This window comes from Lissotriton helveticus, chromosome 6, assembly GCF_964261635.1.
Source record: "Lissotriton helveticus chromosome 6, aLisHel1.1, whole genome shotgun sequence".
NCBI classification, from domain to species: Eukaryota; Metazoa; Chordata; class Amphibia; order Caudata; family Salamandridae; genus Lissotriton; species Lissotriton helveticus.
Genome location: NC_136067.1, coordinates 1,753,109,628 through 1,753,126,601, shown reverse-complemented (window position 1 = coordinate 1,753,126,601; position 16,974 = coordinate 1,753,109,628). Strand labels below are relative to the sequence as shown.

The 16,974-nt window shown below is 43.5% G+C and overlaps 1 protein-coding gene across 10 annotated transcripts in view; it reads left to right on the top strand.

Moving 5' to 3' along the window:
- Positions 1–16,974, top strand: part of GTF2A1L (general transcription factor IIA subunit 1 like) — a 1,231,875-nt gene that overhangs the window by 578,456 nt on the left and 636,445 nt on the right. The window lies entirely within an intron of this gene.

Below are 16,974 nucleotides of genomic sequence, written 5' to 3'. Positions count from 1 at the left end.
GCTGCTCGCCAGGTAATCCAGTCAGGCCTGGACACAGCAGATTCAGTGGCAAGGGCAATGGGCTCATCTGTTGCTACTAGGAGACATGCTTGATTGAGGTCTTCGGGATTTTCACTGAATGTCCAAACTGCCCTTTTGGATCTTCCCTTTGACGGCTCTAAGCTTTTTTGGGGAAAAAGCGGACTCTGCGTTGCAGAGATTTAAGGACAGTAAGGACACTGCGAAATCCTTGGGTTTACAGTCTCAGTCAAGAGGATATGGCTACAGAAGGTTCCGTGGTTTTGGGAAATCTTCCTTTCGTTCCCGTCAGCCACAGCAGCATCAACAGAACCCTTTGTATAAATCCTACAGAGGTAAAGGCAGAGGTCGCCTTCGTGGAGCTGGACGGCATCCCTCTTCCTACTCCTCCTTTACCTCCACAACCCCTTCCGGTAATGCAGCAAAGCAACCCTATATCCGCCATCCTGGATCATGTGGGTCCTGTGGGAGGTCGGCTAACCCATTTTCTACAAGATTGGAAATTAATAACTTCGTACCTTTGGGTTCTAGATCTTGTAGAAAATGGGTCTGCTCTTGCTTTCAGGGAATTTCCCCCTCCTTACCCTCCTTGTCAGGGATTTTGCACGGAAGACCATTTGCTTCTCCTTCAGAAGGAGGTTCTTACTATGTTACAGAAAGGTGTGATAGAGGTCGTCCCAGAGCAGGAAAGGGGTCAAGGGTGCTACTCCCGGTATTTCCTGATTCCCAAGAAGGATGGCAGGTTAGGACCTATCCTGGACCTCAGAATTTTGAATCTATTTCTCAAGCAGGAGAGATTCAAGATGCTCACCCTGCGCAGGTTCTTCAGGTGCTTCAACAAGAGGACTGGATGGTGTCCATCGACTTGCAGGATGCGTATTTTCATATCCCAATCCTGAAGTCACACAGGAAGTATCTCCTTTTTACGGTTGGGTCTCAACATTACCTGTTTGCGGTCCTTCCATTTGGTCTTACTACCGCACCTCAAGTCTTCACCAAGGTGATGGCAGTGGTGGCTGCCCATCTCAGGAGGTCGAGGATTCCGGTTTTCCCTTATCTGGACGACTGGCTATTGAAGGCAGAGTCCCCAGAGATGGTGCGTCTGTTGTACAAATTGGGTTTTTTGATAAATGTACCAAAATCTCACCGGGTGCTTTCTCAGCGCAACCTGTTCATAGGGGCAGTACTGGATACCACTGTGTGTCGAGCATTCCCTCCTCCGCAAAGGATTCTCGACATTCAGGATATGATTCCCTTGTTTTACAATGGAACGGTTGTTCCAGTTCTGAAGGTTCTTCGCCAGCTCGGTCTGTTCGCCTCCTGCATCCTGTTGGTCAACCATGCACGCTGGCACATGAGGGCACTCCAGTGGTGCCTCCGCAGGCAGTGGTATCGGCACAACGGAGATCTCAGGGAGTCGGTCAGGATCTCCAGAGAAGCTGCAGCAGATCTGTCTTGGTGGAGCTTGGAGGGCAATCAGTCTCAAGGAAAACCCTTCCACCTGTCTCCATCGGTAGCCACAGTGATAACAGGTGCTTCTACCCCAGGGTGGGGTGCACATCTGGGGGATCTGGAGATCAAGGGTCTTTGGTCCCCAGAGGAAAGGTTGTTTCACATCAACCTTCGGGAATTGCGGGCAGTGCGTCTGGCACTCAAGGCCTTCCTCCCTTCCCTTCACGGTCACTCGGTTCAAGTCCTGACGGACAACACTGCTGCGATGTGGTATGTCAACAAACCGGGATGAGTAGGGTCGTACCATCTCTGCAGAGAAGCATTGCGGCTCTAGTCCTGGGCTCAGGATCATCAGATTTGCTTGATGGCAATCATCTGGCCGGGGTGCTCAACGTTCGTGCGGACAGTCTCAGTCAGCAGTTCTCTGCCGACCACGAGTGGAGGCTTCATCCAGAGGTAGTTCGGCACGTCTTCCAGACGTGGGGAACTCCTCGGATGGATCTGTTTGGCACTTTCGAGAACGCGCACTGCTCGTCATTCTGAAGTCTCCAGTTTCCGAGGCAGGGAGCGTTGGGGGACGCGTTTCAGTTGAGTTGGACCTTGCAACTCCTTTACCCGTTCTATCCCATTCCCTTGATTCCTCGGGTTCTGAGGAAGATTCGCCAAGACCCGGCCCAAATTATATTGATCGCCCCGGATTGGCCAAGAAGGGTGTGGTACACAGACCTTCTTCACCTCTCGTCGCACCCTCCACTTCGTCTCCCTCTCAGGGCAGATCTCCTTTCTCAGATGGAGGGGCAAGTTCTACACCCCCACCTCCAGAGCCTGCACCTTCATGCCGGGAGATTGAACAGGGCAACTTGAATTCTTTTTCTCTCCCTCATGACTTGGTGGACGTTCTACTATCGGCCAGGCGACACTCCACCAAGTCTGTCTACTCTTATAGGTGGTCTACATTTGTTAAGTGGTGCGAAGAGAAATCTATTGATCCCTTAACAGCTCATCTTTCTGATGTTATTTCGTTTTCTCTACATTTGGCCCAGCAGGGTTGTGCTGTGGCCACTATTAAAGGATATTTGTTGGCATTTTTGTGTTTACCTGATCAGCCTTCTTTATTTAAGACTCCTATAGTCTTAAGATTCATTAAGGGGCTGACAAACATGTTTCCTCCCACTCCTTTTATTATCCCAAGTGGGATTTGAATCTGGTGTTGACGTTTTTAATGGGTTCTTCATTTGAACCTATGCAGTCTTGTCCTTTGAGACTTAACTTTTAAAACGGTTTTCCTGGTGGCTATCACTTCGGCCAGGAGAGTGAATGAGCTCCAGGCTTTGAGTTCAAAGCCGCCTTTTCTGACTGTACATGCTGAAAGGATGGTACTCGGGACCAGGGCTGCTTTTCTGCCTAAGGTGGTGACTCCCTTCCACCTAGATCAGTCCAAACCCTTCCTACTTTCTATCCTCCCCCTTACCCATTCAAAGAGGAGGAGAGGCATCATCTTTTGGATCCAAAAAGGGCAATTAGCTTTTGTTTAGACCAAACAAAGGACTTTTGCCAAGATGACCAGCTCTTTGTTGGATATGCTGGTCGTATGAAAGGCAAGGCGGTGCACAAGTGCACTTTATCCAGGTGGTTCATCTTGTGCATCAAGGTATGCTACTCCCTGGCTGGTAATGAGCCTCCTGTAGGCATTAGAGGTCATTCCACCAGGGCTAAATCGTCTACTTCTGCATTGTCTAGAGGTGTTCCTGTTTTGGACATATGTAAAGCCGCGACTTGGGCCTCCCTTCACACTTTCGCGAAGCATTACTGCTTAGATTCCGAAGTGAAGAGGGATGGCCATTTTGCGCACGCTGTTTTGCGGGACTTTTTGGTATAGAAGGGTGGACACCCTCCTCCGGGTGAGGTACTGCTGTGGGATTCTATTCATAAGGTGAGGAATCCACAGGCAGATGTATCCATCAGAGGAACAAGTTACTTACCTTCGGTAACACTTTTTTCTGGTGGATACAGTATCTTCCTGTGGATTCCTTACAGACCCACCCACCTCCCCGTTGTCCACCTTTTTATACCATAAAATCTTAGGTTTAGTTATTTGATGTATTTTTGTGCACTCAAAACTTTGTTACCTCAATTCATTTATTGTTGTCTTGTTTGAAGTGCAAAATGCAAAAACAACAATTGATGGACGGAATGCTGCACAATGGCAAAACATTCACCCTCAGTCACAGATCTGGGTTTATTCCATCGTTATTTTGCTCACCACACCACCCTAGTTCAGACATGGCCATATGCAAATCAGTCTTGACCCTGTGCCTCATGGGAACAGTCCAGCCCGTACTGCCAAGCCGTGTCTTCCCTGGACCGGAATCAAGCATCCTAGGACCGGTTTCTGGCTATCAGCCGTCATCAGCCAGGATAGCTTGACCGAAGATAGATGACCGAAGAAAATACAATGGAATGTTCCCAGCCAGTAGTAACATTGAGTCAACGAATTAGGCGTGTGGATGTGAACAAGAAGCACTCACCAGTGGCATGAAACCATCTTCACAATTCTTACCACAGATGCCGTTCAATGCCATTGACACTTTCTCTGACACGGTTATCAAGGATTTCTTGAAATTCAGAGAATTGGAGTAATTTGACTGAACTACAAAAAATTGCCATAAAAAACCTGGAACAGGACACATCGGTCATCTACAAACCTTCTGACAAAGGGGGGGAATATTGTCCTTATGTCACGGGAACAATATGTGGAAGAAGCCCTTCGGCAATCAAGAAATCAAGGCTGTTATGAATTGACCACCACAACTATATACCAGGAGAGTATACGACAATTCCATGCTCTCATCAAAAAATGGCATGACAAACAGATGCTGGACACAGACGAGCATCTGTTTTTGAGAACCACCAATCCTATTCTACCCACCTTGTACCATTTACCAAAGGTGCATAATGATAAGGCAAGACCACCAGGCAGACCGATAGTCTCCTCCATGGGAAGCATCACGGAAAACCTCTCTAAATTTCTAGATCACTTTTTGTTCAATGCTGTACTTGAATTAAAATGGAAGCATCCCCAAAACCATTGGGGAATGTCCGCTGGGCGCTGGATCTGAAGTCCTTAAGAAAAGGTTTCTGTTTTCAAGCACGATGTTATTCAAGAAATATATAAAGTCTATTTGTTAATCTCCATTTTCACTTTTATTTGTAGAATCAAACGAGTTATCTTTTGCTCGGTTTCCTGAATTTTTGACTTCATGACATTCATAATAATCCTTATGAATTAAACCATATTTTAGAAATCCCAATGCATTTCGGCTAGGTAGCCTTCATCTGGGGACATTCTGGTAAACGCGTAGGAAGCACTTGTTAACATCTTTTGATAACGCTGTACTAATTCTCCGCTAGTTAAACGTTATGTTATCATCATCATCATGTTTTACACCACGAACCGTGAGACCCAGGGTTCTTATTTCACCACATGGACGCATTCAATTGTTGTAGACATCGCAGTATGTTCCACTAGTGGGATATTATCATGTTTACCATGTTTGTCTTTAAACTATCCTTTAATTGCCGTTCGTTTTTGTCAGTAATATCATGTGACCTCTGCGCTTACACTGTATTTTTGTTCACAGAATGTCCCCAGATGAAGGCTACCTAGCCGAAATGCATTGGGATTTCTAAAATATGGTTTAATTCATAAGGATTATTATGAATGTCATGAAGTCAAAAATTCAGAAAACCGAGTAAAAGATAACTCGTTTGATTCTACAAATAAAAGTGAAAATGGAGATTAACAAATAGACTCTATATATTTCTTGAATAACATCGTGCTTGAAAATAGAAACCTTTTCTTAAGGACTTCAGATCCAGGGGACATTCCCCAATGGTTTTGGGGATGCTTCCATTTTGATACACATCATTACACTCATATCGGAGAGTGATACCCCGGAGCACGGCACAACGTCCAAACAACTTCAACCGAAATAGTAGTGCGCCAACAACCTACCTATAGAATCATACTTGAATTAAAGTCATACATTAAAGATACCACAGACTTCATTGGTCACATAGAAGCACTTGAGTGGCAGCCATCCTATTGCTTGATAGTCTTAGACATCACAAGTCTATATACTTGTATTAACCATGCACAGGGCCTGAATGCTGTGACTTATTTTTTTACAGAAAAGACCTTTGAAATTTGCCACTCACAACATCATGTTGCTAGAACTTATTGAATTCTGCCTGTTTAATAATATTTTCATTTTTCAGGGAGCGCTCTATAGGTAGGTTTCGGGGACCGCGATGAGCACCTGCTTCGCCCCCAGCTACGCAAATTTATTCTTGGGCTGGTGGGAGGAGCAGGTGGCATGGTCCTCCATTAATGAGGAATGGACCACCAATGTAGTGTCATGGTATAGATATATCGATGAGCTTTTTTTGGTGTGGAGGGGCTCTGTTAGCGAGGCAGAAGAGTATATAACACTCTTTAATGAGAATGAGGTCAACCTTCAATTCTAAGGTGAGATTAGTTTGGTGGCAGCAAACTATCTCGACCTGAGAGTCGAGATTATAGATGGCAAAGTCACCACTGCTTTGTTTAGGAAGCCGACTGCTGGGGACAGCACGCTTCATGTGTCAAGCAGTCACCCCAAAAAACTGAAAAACAGTATTCCTTATGGGGAGTTTTTAAGATTAAAGCGGAACTGCTCCAGGGAGTGTGATTTTAATTCAGCAGCAAAAGAGTGTTGATCGATTCCTAGCAAGGTTATACGATGCAGGACTCCTAGAAAGCACACTCAGAAAGGTGAAAATACAATCTAGAAAGGATCTGCTAAAACAGGAAAAATCTAGAGAAGATAATGGGGAAATTCAGAATGATAACCACCTACTCGGAAGATGCTGACACACTCAGAAACATTATGGGGAAAAACTGGCTTGTGGTAAAAACTGACACCATCATTGGGGCCGATATTCCAGCAGGACCATTGATCACATATACAAAGGCACGCTCCTTCAAAGACAGTTTGGTACACAGTGTTTTGGTAAGTATTCCACAGAGACAAAGAACCCTTAACGACATGAAAGGGTTTTATCCTTGCGGGAGGTGCAAGGCTTGCGCCTTCAGCAAAAGGGTTCTAACATATAAAATCCAGGGTTTGAAACCAGATAGAAAGATCAATAAATTCATGACTTGGCTAACAACTCATGCCGTCTACTGCTTAAAGTGCCCCTGTGGACTTAGTTTCACACTGTGTATAGTGCTCCCTATCTTTCTAAGAGTGTTGGACACATGCGTGCCATAACGAAAAAGGATTTTAATTATCCAGTGGCACGCCATTTTGCCATTAAACACAAAAGTAACAGGGATCTGTTACAGTATTTCAGCATCAATTGTGTACCTCTAGATGCCAGAGGAGGTGATAGAGTATTGAAATTGAGGAGACTAGAGTTCCGATATATCATAGACTTACAGACAAAATCCCGCAATGGATTGAATAGCGGGGAAGAATTGACAGTGCATTTGGGTAATTAACTAATATGCTTCTAAGAAGGTTACTTACTTTTATTGACATAGAATGATTATAATGAGGAAGCCTTATTTCTGATCCTCATTATTATTATTATCATTTTGTCTCTCAAACAATGAATTATGGGTCGAGACACAGCATTATTACATGGAGCATTGGGGATACGCCTGCAACTGGGTAAATAGGTTGCAAATGCCGATCCACTGCAAGATTCATTTGTTGACAAACCACTTGTACAATGCATGAATTGGAAAAAATCTATGTCCGGTTTCAATATATATTCCTTGACGTGCAATATGGTACAATTACATGTTTGACTAAAACAATCTGAGATTTACTCGTCTAATATGGTGCGCGCTATGCAGCGACTTTTCGCCAGCCCTTGTCTGTTTCCATGAAATCTTGTATGATGCTTTAAATATGGTGCCCGCCAGTGTGTTTTGTAAACAACACTGACGAAGGAATTTCTCCGAAACGCGTCTGTTCATTGAAGATTAATATATATTTATATATGTTCGGACATATGATTTTTAGAGGGAGCATTGGAGTTTAACAGTGAGATAATAACGTAAGCTATGATAAAGCTCTTACTGCTAAGTAGGGCTAATGTTCTATGTGACATTGTTTAATATTGTAGGATTATGTTTTAGGTGTGACGGTTTCTACACTGATTGGCATTCTGAATGAGCATAGCTGGAGAAGAAAAAAGTTGCTTACATGTAACTACAGTTCTCCAGCCTTTTTTTTATTGTTATGGGTTCAAATAAGACCTTCCCTCCTCCCATGTCCAAAAGCTTTCAGTATTTATCCTTTCACATATGTACTAATAAACATCTGAGGTTGTTGAACTAGGGGACTATTTCTAGTAAGGTGAAGGATACTAAAGCATATGTTTTTATGTATGTCTATGGAAAGTTGACTCTCTTGTTGTAAATTTCACATGCCGTTTTATCTCCATGTTCGGGAATAATTCAAGCATTTGAATCTATGAAATATATCAGCACTGTAGCTTCAAGCAAGTAACTTATTCTTGTAATGTAACTCATCTTCATTCTCCTTTTCACTGAGGGGACAGCTTAACTCTGCTCAAGCCGTCTGTGTAGCAAAGTGGCATTTTTATGAGCCATATTAGTTGTAAGGTAAAGCATCCTGCCTGTATCCTGCAATTGTATTAATAAACCATTTTTTTCTTTGACAGGACAGTTTGGTTACATTTTATGTTGTGCATTGTAATACATTTTTTTTTAATGAAAACATCAAATATAACAAACCACTCATCTGTACGCAAAAAAAACTGCTTCTCATTAAGAATGCCATCATCCTTAAACAGGAAGTCTAGAAAATGCTTTAATCATGCAAGCATTTAAATATAAGACACATTTCTGTGTTATCATGCTTACTAACCTAACCTACCATACATAAACTACCTTATCTAGCTATCATAGATAAGTTAACACACCAACCTGCCACCATATCTTACCATCTACCATATATTATTATCCCACTTACCAAAAATTCCCTCTTTAACCAGCCTTGCATAACTTACCTGCCTACCATTCTATCCTACTATACATAACCTATCATGTGTAAATTGCCTCCCGTGCCTAGCCTGCCACACTTAGTAAACCTACCCGCGTTCCTATCTCATCTCTACCATGTTTACAAATAACTAAACCTATTTACTTTTCACCTAAATGTAACTACATTTGCCGTGGATAGCCTATAAATCATGTGTTTATGTTTGAGATATATATATAGAGATATATTGCGCTCGGCTTCAAAAGTAGTTCACTTTTTCAAAGAACCGCACTCGCCTGACTACTGACAAATGTGCATTTGCATTATGTATCGTAAAAGAACAAATAGAATGTATATAGACATGTTCTAAGATGGCGTATAAGCTTGCTACATTGTTGCAGTCCATCTTTAATGTTTAGTATCAGGAACGAATGCATGTAAACTCGAGTCAGCATACGCAGTGCTATCAACACTGACGAAGGCTTTAGGCTGAAACGCGTCTGTTGTCTCTGACAAAAATAAACTTGATGGTGTGAGTACGGAAATGGGTTTACGAGTGCGGTTCTTTGAAAAAGTGAACTACTTTTGAAGCCGAGCGTGGTATCATTGCGGGAACCCTCAACCGCAAACTGCACCCGCCCGCGAGTGCCCGGGACTTTCTAGTGGGACTTGGAGCGAATATTAATAAACGGGCACCACTGCAACCCGCAGCGCGCAAGGAGAACTACTGTAATACCTGGGTACGACGGACTTACGGAGAAATCAAGGACGTCGAGGACTGATATCGAGACTGACATCGAAAATCACGAAATCCCAGGGTAAGAGCGCGAACTCAGATTTATTATTATTATTATTTATTAAGCAACTTGTATTGCGCGTACTCAACCCGAAGGTGTCAAGGCGCCTATCCAAAACAGATCAGAAATTACAGCAGTACTGCTACAAGTAGGCACGCACAAAGAGATGAGTCTTTAGGGCAGATCTAAAGGCTTGAAGAGTGGGGAGGGACCTTACCTCAAGAGGTAGAGCATTCCACCATTTAGGGGCCAGATTGGAGAAGGCCTTGCCACCCCATCTGGTCTTCCGGACACGAGGAACGGAGAGGAGGAGTCTGTTAGAGGAACGAAGGTTCCTACTGGGATTGTAACGGGACAGGATACAACCAATCCCAGTGGGGCTGGTTTTAGCTAGGGCCTTGTAGACCATGCACATGGACTTGAAAAGGATGCGGTCCGCAACGGGAAGCCAGTGTAGCTGCTTCCGAGCAGCGGTGGCAGAGGCACGTTGGGGTAGATCGAGAACAAATCTGGCCGCTGCGTTCTGAACCACCTGCAAGCGCTGCAGCTGGCACTTATTAAGTCCAGCATACAGCGCATTGCAATAGTCCAGACGCGAGCCCAGAAGGGCAACAGCCAGTTGCTTTCTTGCCTGTAAGGACAGGTAGTGCCTGATTTTCCTAAGGATGTGGATGATCCCCCAGCAGGTCGATACAGTCCTGCTGACCTGTTGGCACATGCTAAGGATAGGATCGATCATGACCCCCAGGTTTTTGGCTGAGGATGTAGGATCCGGACAGGCACCCAGAGAGTCCGGCCACCATTCGGCGGACCAAATATCCTCCCTTCCTCCAAACACCATCACCTCAGTCTTCTCCCCGTTCAGTTTCAATGAATTGTGAATCATCCATTGGCCGACTGCCTCCATACAAGATCTAAAGTTGGCGGCAGTCGACGTAACTGATTGGGAGAGAGAGACGAGGATCTGGGTGTCGTCCGCATAGGAGACTACCTCCATCCCATAAGATCTAATAAGTCTGGCAAGGGGGGTCACGTAGATATTGAAAAGGGTAGGACTAAGCGCTGACCCTTGAGGGACCCCACAATGCACAGACAGGGATGGAGATAGAAACTGACCCAGCATCACCCTTTGCTCTCTATGATCGAGAAAAGAGGAAAGGAGTCCCAGGGCCGCCCCCCGCACTCCAATATCCCTCAGTCGAGATGTTAAGACTGAGGGAGAGAGGGTATCGAAGGCAGCCGTGAGATCCAGGAGGATCAAGAGGGAGGTCTGTCCCCCATCAACCCGCGTACGGATGTTATCAAGCACTATGGTGAGGGCAGACTCGGTGCTATGTTCCTTCCTGAAACCATGCTGGGAAAGATCCAGGCATCCGGAGTTCTCCACAAATGAAGCAAGATGTTTGTTTAGATGGGCTTCTAACATTTTTGCGGGAGCCGGAAGCAGCGAAATGGGGCGAAAGTTTTTTAAAACCCCAGGGTCAAGAGATGACTTCTTGAGCAGAGGTTTTACCACAGCATTTTTCCACTGCTGGGGAAAAACGCCCTCCTCCATCGCCCTGTTCATGATGTCAACCAGAGGGGGAAGGAGGGATTCTCTTCACTGCTTTAGGATCTTTAGCGGACATACATCTAGCGGAGATACAGATTTGGTTTTGGCAAGGAGGATCTCAAGATCGTTGTAGGAGAGAGGGGAAAAAAATTCAAGACCCATGGGCCGAGGAGAAGAGGCGCCGTTAGAATCCAAAATAGCGGGCACTAAAGGCATAGTGGTAGAAGATTTGAGGGATTCCAGAGCTCTATGGATGTCCAATATTTTGGACTGAAAGAAAGAGGCTATTTCGTTGCAGAGCCCCTGGGAGGCAACCACCGGGTCTGGGGTCTGGAGAGAAGTGAGGGCATCAACGATTCTGAAGAGCTCTTTAGGAGACGAAAGTGAGGAAGTGAGGGCCGTGAAATAGTCCTGTTTGGTCTTAATCACTTCCAGCTTATATTTTTTAAGCAAGATCTTATGTGCTTCTCTGTCCTTAAAGTTCCAGCTTGAGTGCCATAAGCGCTCTTGTCTCCTTACTTGTTGTCTAAAGAGCCTTAGTTGTTCGGAGAACCAGGGGGCTGAGGGTCTTTTCCTGGCTGTATAGCAGGACCTAGCAGGAGCCAGAAGATCCAAGGCCTCCGAAATGGTCTTTTCATATTGTGAGACCGCTGATGAGACATCCTGTTCCTGAGCGGTAGACAGTCTAGGTATCCACGGATGGAAGGAATCTTCCTTAATGCTTTTAAGGTTCCCACGTGCTTCCACCGTCCCTGGAGACCTTCTAGCTTGATTTGAATGAGTAGCGGTGCGTAAGCGGCAGGGCGACAGTAAACCCAAAATACTCACACTCATCAATTCATCAGAGCAACCAACTTAACTATCCATGATAGGATATGTATTGTGAGAGCACTCGCAGAGATGCTGCTAAAGGAATGTTCAAGAGGCAAGAAACGACAGTGGTAGGTGCCACGGTGCAGCCATTACCGCAATTAACCAAATTCAATCAACTACTTGTGAAACTTGAGAGACTCTACAAACGGGAGGTACGCAAATGGTGGGAGGCAATAAGCCTCCAGAGCTACATTGATGATAAAAGAGTACCGAGAGGATTAGGAGTATATACCATCCCCTCCTATGAAAACCCGGACCCTCAGCTTTTAACTGACTGGGCAGAACACACGGCCCAGTACTGCGAAGGCACATTACGGATACTGGTCCGTTACGCATGGAGCGATCGTGAAAAGGCATTAGTAGAGATAAAAGCAATTGAAGAAGAACTGGCTAAAGAAGAAGAGGCAAATAAATTAACAACATTGAAAGATCAGATGAAGATAAGATTAACCAAATATGAAGAGAAAATAAAAACACGCAAACAAGAAAAGTACACGAGATGAGAATGACTATTTGCGTGGAAGAGTTCTAACTTTTGCCAAAAAGTACGACGCCCCTAGAAAAGAGGTACATCGCAGAAGAGCTTTGGGTCTAGAGTCACCAGAAATCATGTCGGAATCTGAAGTTACCGACAGTGAGGCCGAGGAAGATCCACGAAGAGGAAATACAACTGGGAAACAACAAGGAGGACAAACCAATCCCCCTCCTCCTTTTCACGACGAATTCAGTGTAATCCGCCAAGCATGGCTTCGGGGTGGGAAGAACAAGCCACCAGAAAATCAACCAGGAGAACCCGGAGAGCAGGTGGAGGGAGGAAGAGGCAGAGGAAGAACTCAATCGTGGAGAGGAAAAAACAAAAAGAAGAGCAACAAATAATATCAAGGAGAACAAGAGACGATTTGACTGTTGTCAACTTAACTGAAAAGACACTTACAAAGGAAGAAGGAGATCTGTTAAGCTTGGGACTGAGTTTCTGCCCAAACAATAAAACAGAGTACACACAAACAAGAATCGATCTATACAGTTTTGTGAGAAAACTCAAATTACATAAATACCATAAATTAAAAGCAGCAACCAAAGGGACGAAATTAACCAATAAGAGAATGACTGCTACTGACATCCTATCGAGTGAGGACTTGAAAGCTGTGGAAAACTTGGAAAATTTGAGGCTAGAACGAAACACACAAGGCTCGCAAAGAAATACGATGGTGGAAAGAGCCATAATTAATGAAATTGAGCAGGACAGGGAAGAAAGTGGACTCAAGCCCGCTTCGACCTTCTGTCCGGTAATGCCTTGGGATGCGATAGATGCATTTTCGGAAACAGTCTTAAAAGATCTAGTAGCTCTGAGAGGTACCCAAAGTAACAAAAAGAGAAATGATAATATCACAATAGAAGAAAGAGTTGCACTACAAAACCTACAGAAGGATGAGAACATCATAATCAAGCCCTCAGATAAGGGCGGGAACGTGGTGCTAATGACCAGGGATTACTACTGTAAAGAAGCCCTAAGACAACTCTCAGATACCCAATACTACGAAAAGACTGATGAAAAGACATACAAAGAAAGCATCCGTCGCTACGACGATCTAGTGAATAAATGGTATAGAAAAGCTATGCTAGGAAGTGAAGAAAATCTATTCTTGCGCAGCAATAACCCTACCATTCCCATCTTTTACCATTTACCCAAGCTTCATAAATGCGCAACGGAACCACCGGGAAGACCCATCGTCTCCTCAATTAATGGACTAACTGAATGTATGTCAAAATTCATAGACAATTTCTTATTTCCTTTGGTTACTGAACTCAAATCTTATGTAAGAGATACCAAAGACTTGTTGGAGAAGATTGAAGATATTGTTTGGGATCCCACGTATGTATTAATGGTTTTGGATATAAGCAGTTTATATACCAACATCAAACATGAACTGGGATTAACAGCAATCGAACATTTTCTTATCAAGAGACCTGCGAGATTTGCTCAACACAACTGTATGCTGTTGGAATTCATTGAATTTTGTTTAACGAACAATATTTTCTTGTTTGATGGGCAACTCTATGTACAAACATCTGGAACTGTGATGGGCACCTGCTTTGCCCCCAGCTACGCATACTTGTTCGTGGGCTGGTGGGAGGAGCGGGTGCCCATGGCACTCCAGATGGAGGGACAGGAACCGGGCAAAGTGGTGAGGTGGTACCGATACATAGAAGACTTCTTCATCGTGTGGCAAGGGGCGGTGGAGACGGCACATCTGTTTATCGAGGTCCTGAACAACAACAACTGCAACCTGCACTTCTCAGGGACAGTTAGTCCGGTGGCAGCGGACAATCTGGACCTGAGGGTGTTTGTGGAGCAAGGCAGGCTACACACCTCACTATACCGGAAAGCCACAGCAGGGAATTCCATCTTGAGAACTGATAGCAATCACCCAGTCAGACTAATACAAAGCATCCCATACGGGGAACTCCTCAGACTAAAAAGAAATAGCAGCAGGGAGGAAGACTTTGAATTGGCAGCTCAAGCAAGTATAGAGAGATTTTGCCAAAGAGGGTATGACTTAGATCTACTAACGAAAACCTTAGTGAAGGTCAGAAAAATTCCAAGATCACAGTTACTGAAACAAAAAACCCCGAAAACTCAATCTTCCGTAGAAGGGAAATTCCGGATGATCACGCCATATTCCACTGATTCCTACAACCTAAAAAGAATACTCCAAAAAAATTGGCATATTTTAAGAACTGACCCAGTAATCAAGGAAGATATTCCATCGCAACCACTAGTGACATTTCGGAAAGCAAGATCGCTAAAAGATTCATTAGTCAGGAGTCATCTGGAAAAAGTGGCACCACGAAGAGGCGAAATTGCCAGTATGGGGGGCTTTTACCCCTGTGGCAAATGTAAAGCCTGTGTAGGGAGTAAGAGAGTTCGTTCTTACTGGGTACCAGAGGACAATATCTCGAAAGGAATTGACAAATTTTTGACATGCAGTACCGCCTACGCTGTCTACTGCCTTGTTTGTCCGTGCGGCCTTAGATACATTGGGAGCACTATACATCAGTTGAAAATCAGGGTCCTGGAACACCTCAGGGCAATTGACAAGGCAGACCCGACATACCCAGTCGCAAGACACTTTGACCAAGTACACAAAAGAGATAGAAATAAACTACAGTACTTTGGGCTAGACTGTGTGCCAGACAGCATAAGAGGAGGAGATAGGCTAAAAAAGCTAAGAAGCCTGGAATCAAGGTACATTATAGATCTAATGACTAAGGTACCGATGGGGCTAAATAGCGGAGAAGAGCTGGCAGTCCACCTAGGCAGGTAACTGTAGAAGATAGACTGCTTTTCCAAAAAGGTCATAAAATGTCAATCCTGTTTAACATGAAAAGCTATACAACATTGGAGTAACAAAGTATAATCTTAACTATGTCTGGGATTCCGAATGCTGTGGAAGAATCTGAATTAGGATGATGGAAACCTATGAACCTTTGTAAAATTTGTAAAATTGGGAAAATGTAGGTAAAAAGTGCAAAAAATGGGGAATTGTAATAATGCTGTAATTGAATATGATAATTTCAACATAACTAAATAGCCTAAGGAGGCTGATTGTATAGGCACATGGTTGACACTGGGCACTCACTACTACGTTCAGGACCTCACATGTAACACTAGCCAATCCATGGCTGTGTGGACTGATGGGAATTAGATTCAGGGGTGCGAGGCTTCACACTCCCAATATCTCCCCTCGAAGTTCGAGGGGAGCAATGCCGATACACGGCAAGAGTAGGAATATTTCCCAGCAAACGTGCAAGCAAGCGAAACGCCTGACTACTGACAAATGTTCATTTGCATTATGTATCGTAAAAGAACAAATAGAATGTATATAGACATGTTCTAAGATGGCGTAAAAGCTTGCTACATTGTTGCAGTCCATCTTTAATGTTTAGTATCAGGAACGAATGCATGTAAACTCGAGTCAGCATACGCAGTGCTATCAACACTGACGAAGGCTTTAGGTTGAAACGCGTCTGTTGTCTCTGACAAAAATAAACTTGATGGTGTAAGTACGGAAATGGGTTTACGAGTGCGGTTCTTTGAAAAAGTGAACTACTTTTGAAGCCGAACGTGGTATCATTGCGGGAACCCTCAACCACAAACTGCACCCACCCCCGAGTGCCCGGGACTTTTTAGTGGGACTTGGAGCGAATATATATATAGATATATATAGATTATATGTGTATTTGTTCGTAAATATGCTTTTTAGCGGGAGCATTGGAGTTTAACAGTGAGATAATAACGTAAGCTGGTAATCAAGTCTAAGTGTAGAAAAAACTAGCCAATAAGTGATGGACATAATATAAATAATTGTTTTTTTCTGTGTCTCTATATCTCAGCAAAGTGTTTGCCTTACTCGTTACTCGACTAATTTTAAAATGCTCCTGTCTCAAACTATAATATTTTAAATAGTGTAAAGGCTTAAGTATCTTGTATCCTATTTCACGATGTGCCCCCCAAAAAAATAAAAGAAAAAGTAAAATAAACTCAACAATACCATATTAACAGACTTCTAAGAGACCCTAAATTAAAACCTTAAAACGGATGAATAGCCTGTTATTAAAAAAGGGCATTAGAATACAAAGGATATATAAATTACAGTTAAAAACTTGAAAGGTAAAAAACAACAAAAATCTGCAACCACTGAGATTTAGAAAGAGGGAATCCGCTCTATTTCACAATAGCATAGCCATCTAAAAGCTAACACCAAACGTTGTTCTAAATGATTCTTCATATTTAATCAAAATGATTATGCTGCCTGTTAAAAGGAAAAAAACCTCTTCAAAAAGCAACATTTTCAACCTTAATATGCAGTTAAGACCGATAAATCAAGTAAACCCCAGTTGTAACATACTGGTTTTCAAAATGTATTTCAGCCACCTCAAAAAAGCAGAGGAGTACCTCGATCTAATGATTAATAATTACATTTCTTAAAAAAAAAAACGAAAAAAAACCAGTCTACCAACAAGCAATGATATCATCAGTGATATCATTGAGGGCGTACGTTATGCCATCTATGATGTCACTTTTGATGACATTTGACTACTCGTGGCTCAAGATATGATTCAAGCACACATGTAAGTGCTGTTCCAGAAATAATGCAATCAATGTTGTCAGTTATGATTTCCTTAATGATGTTGTATGGTGTCATACACACTGCAATTGAGCGCA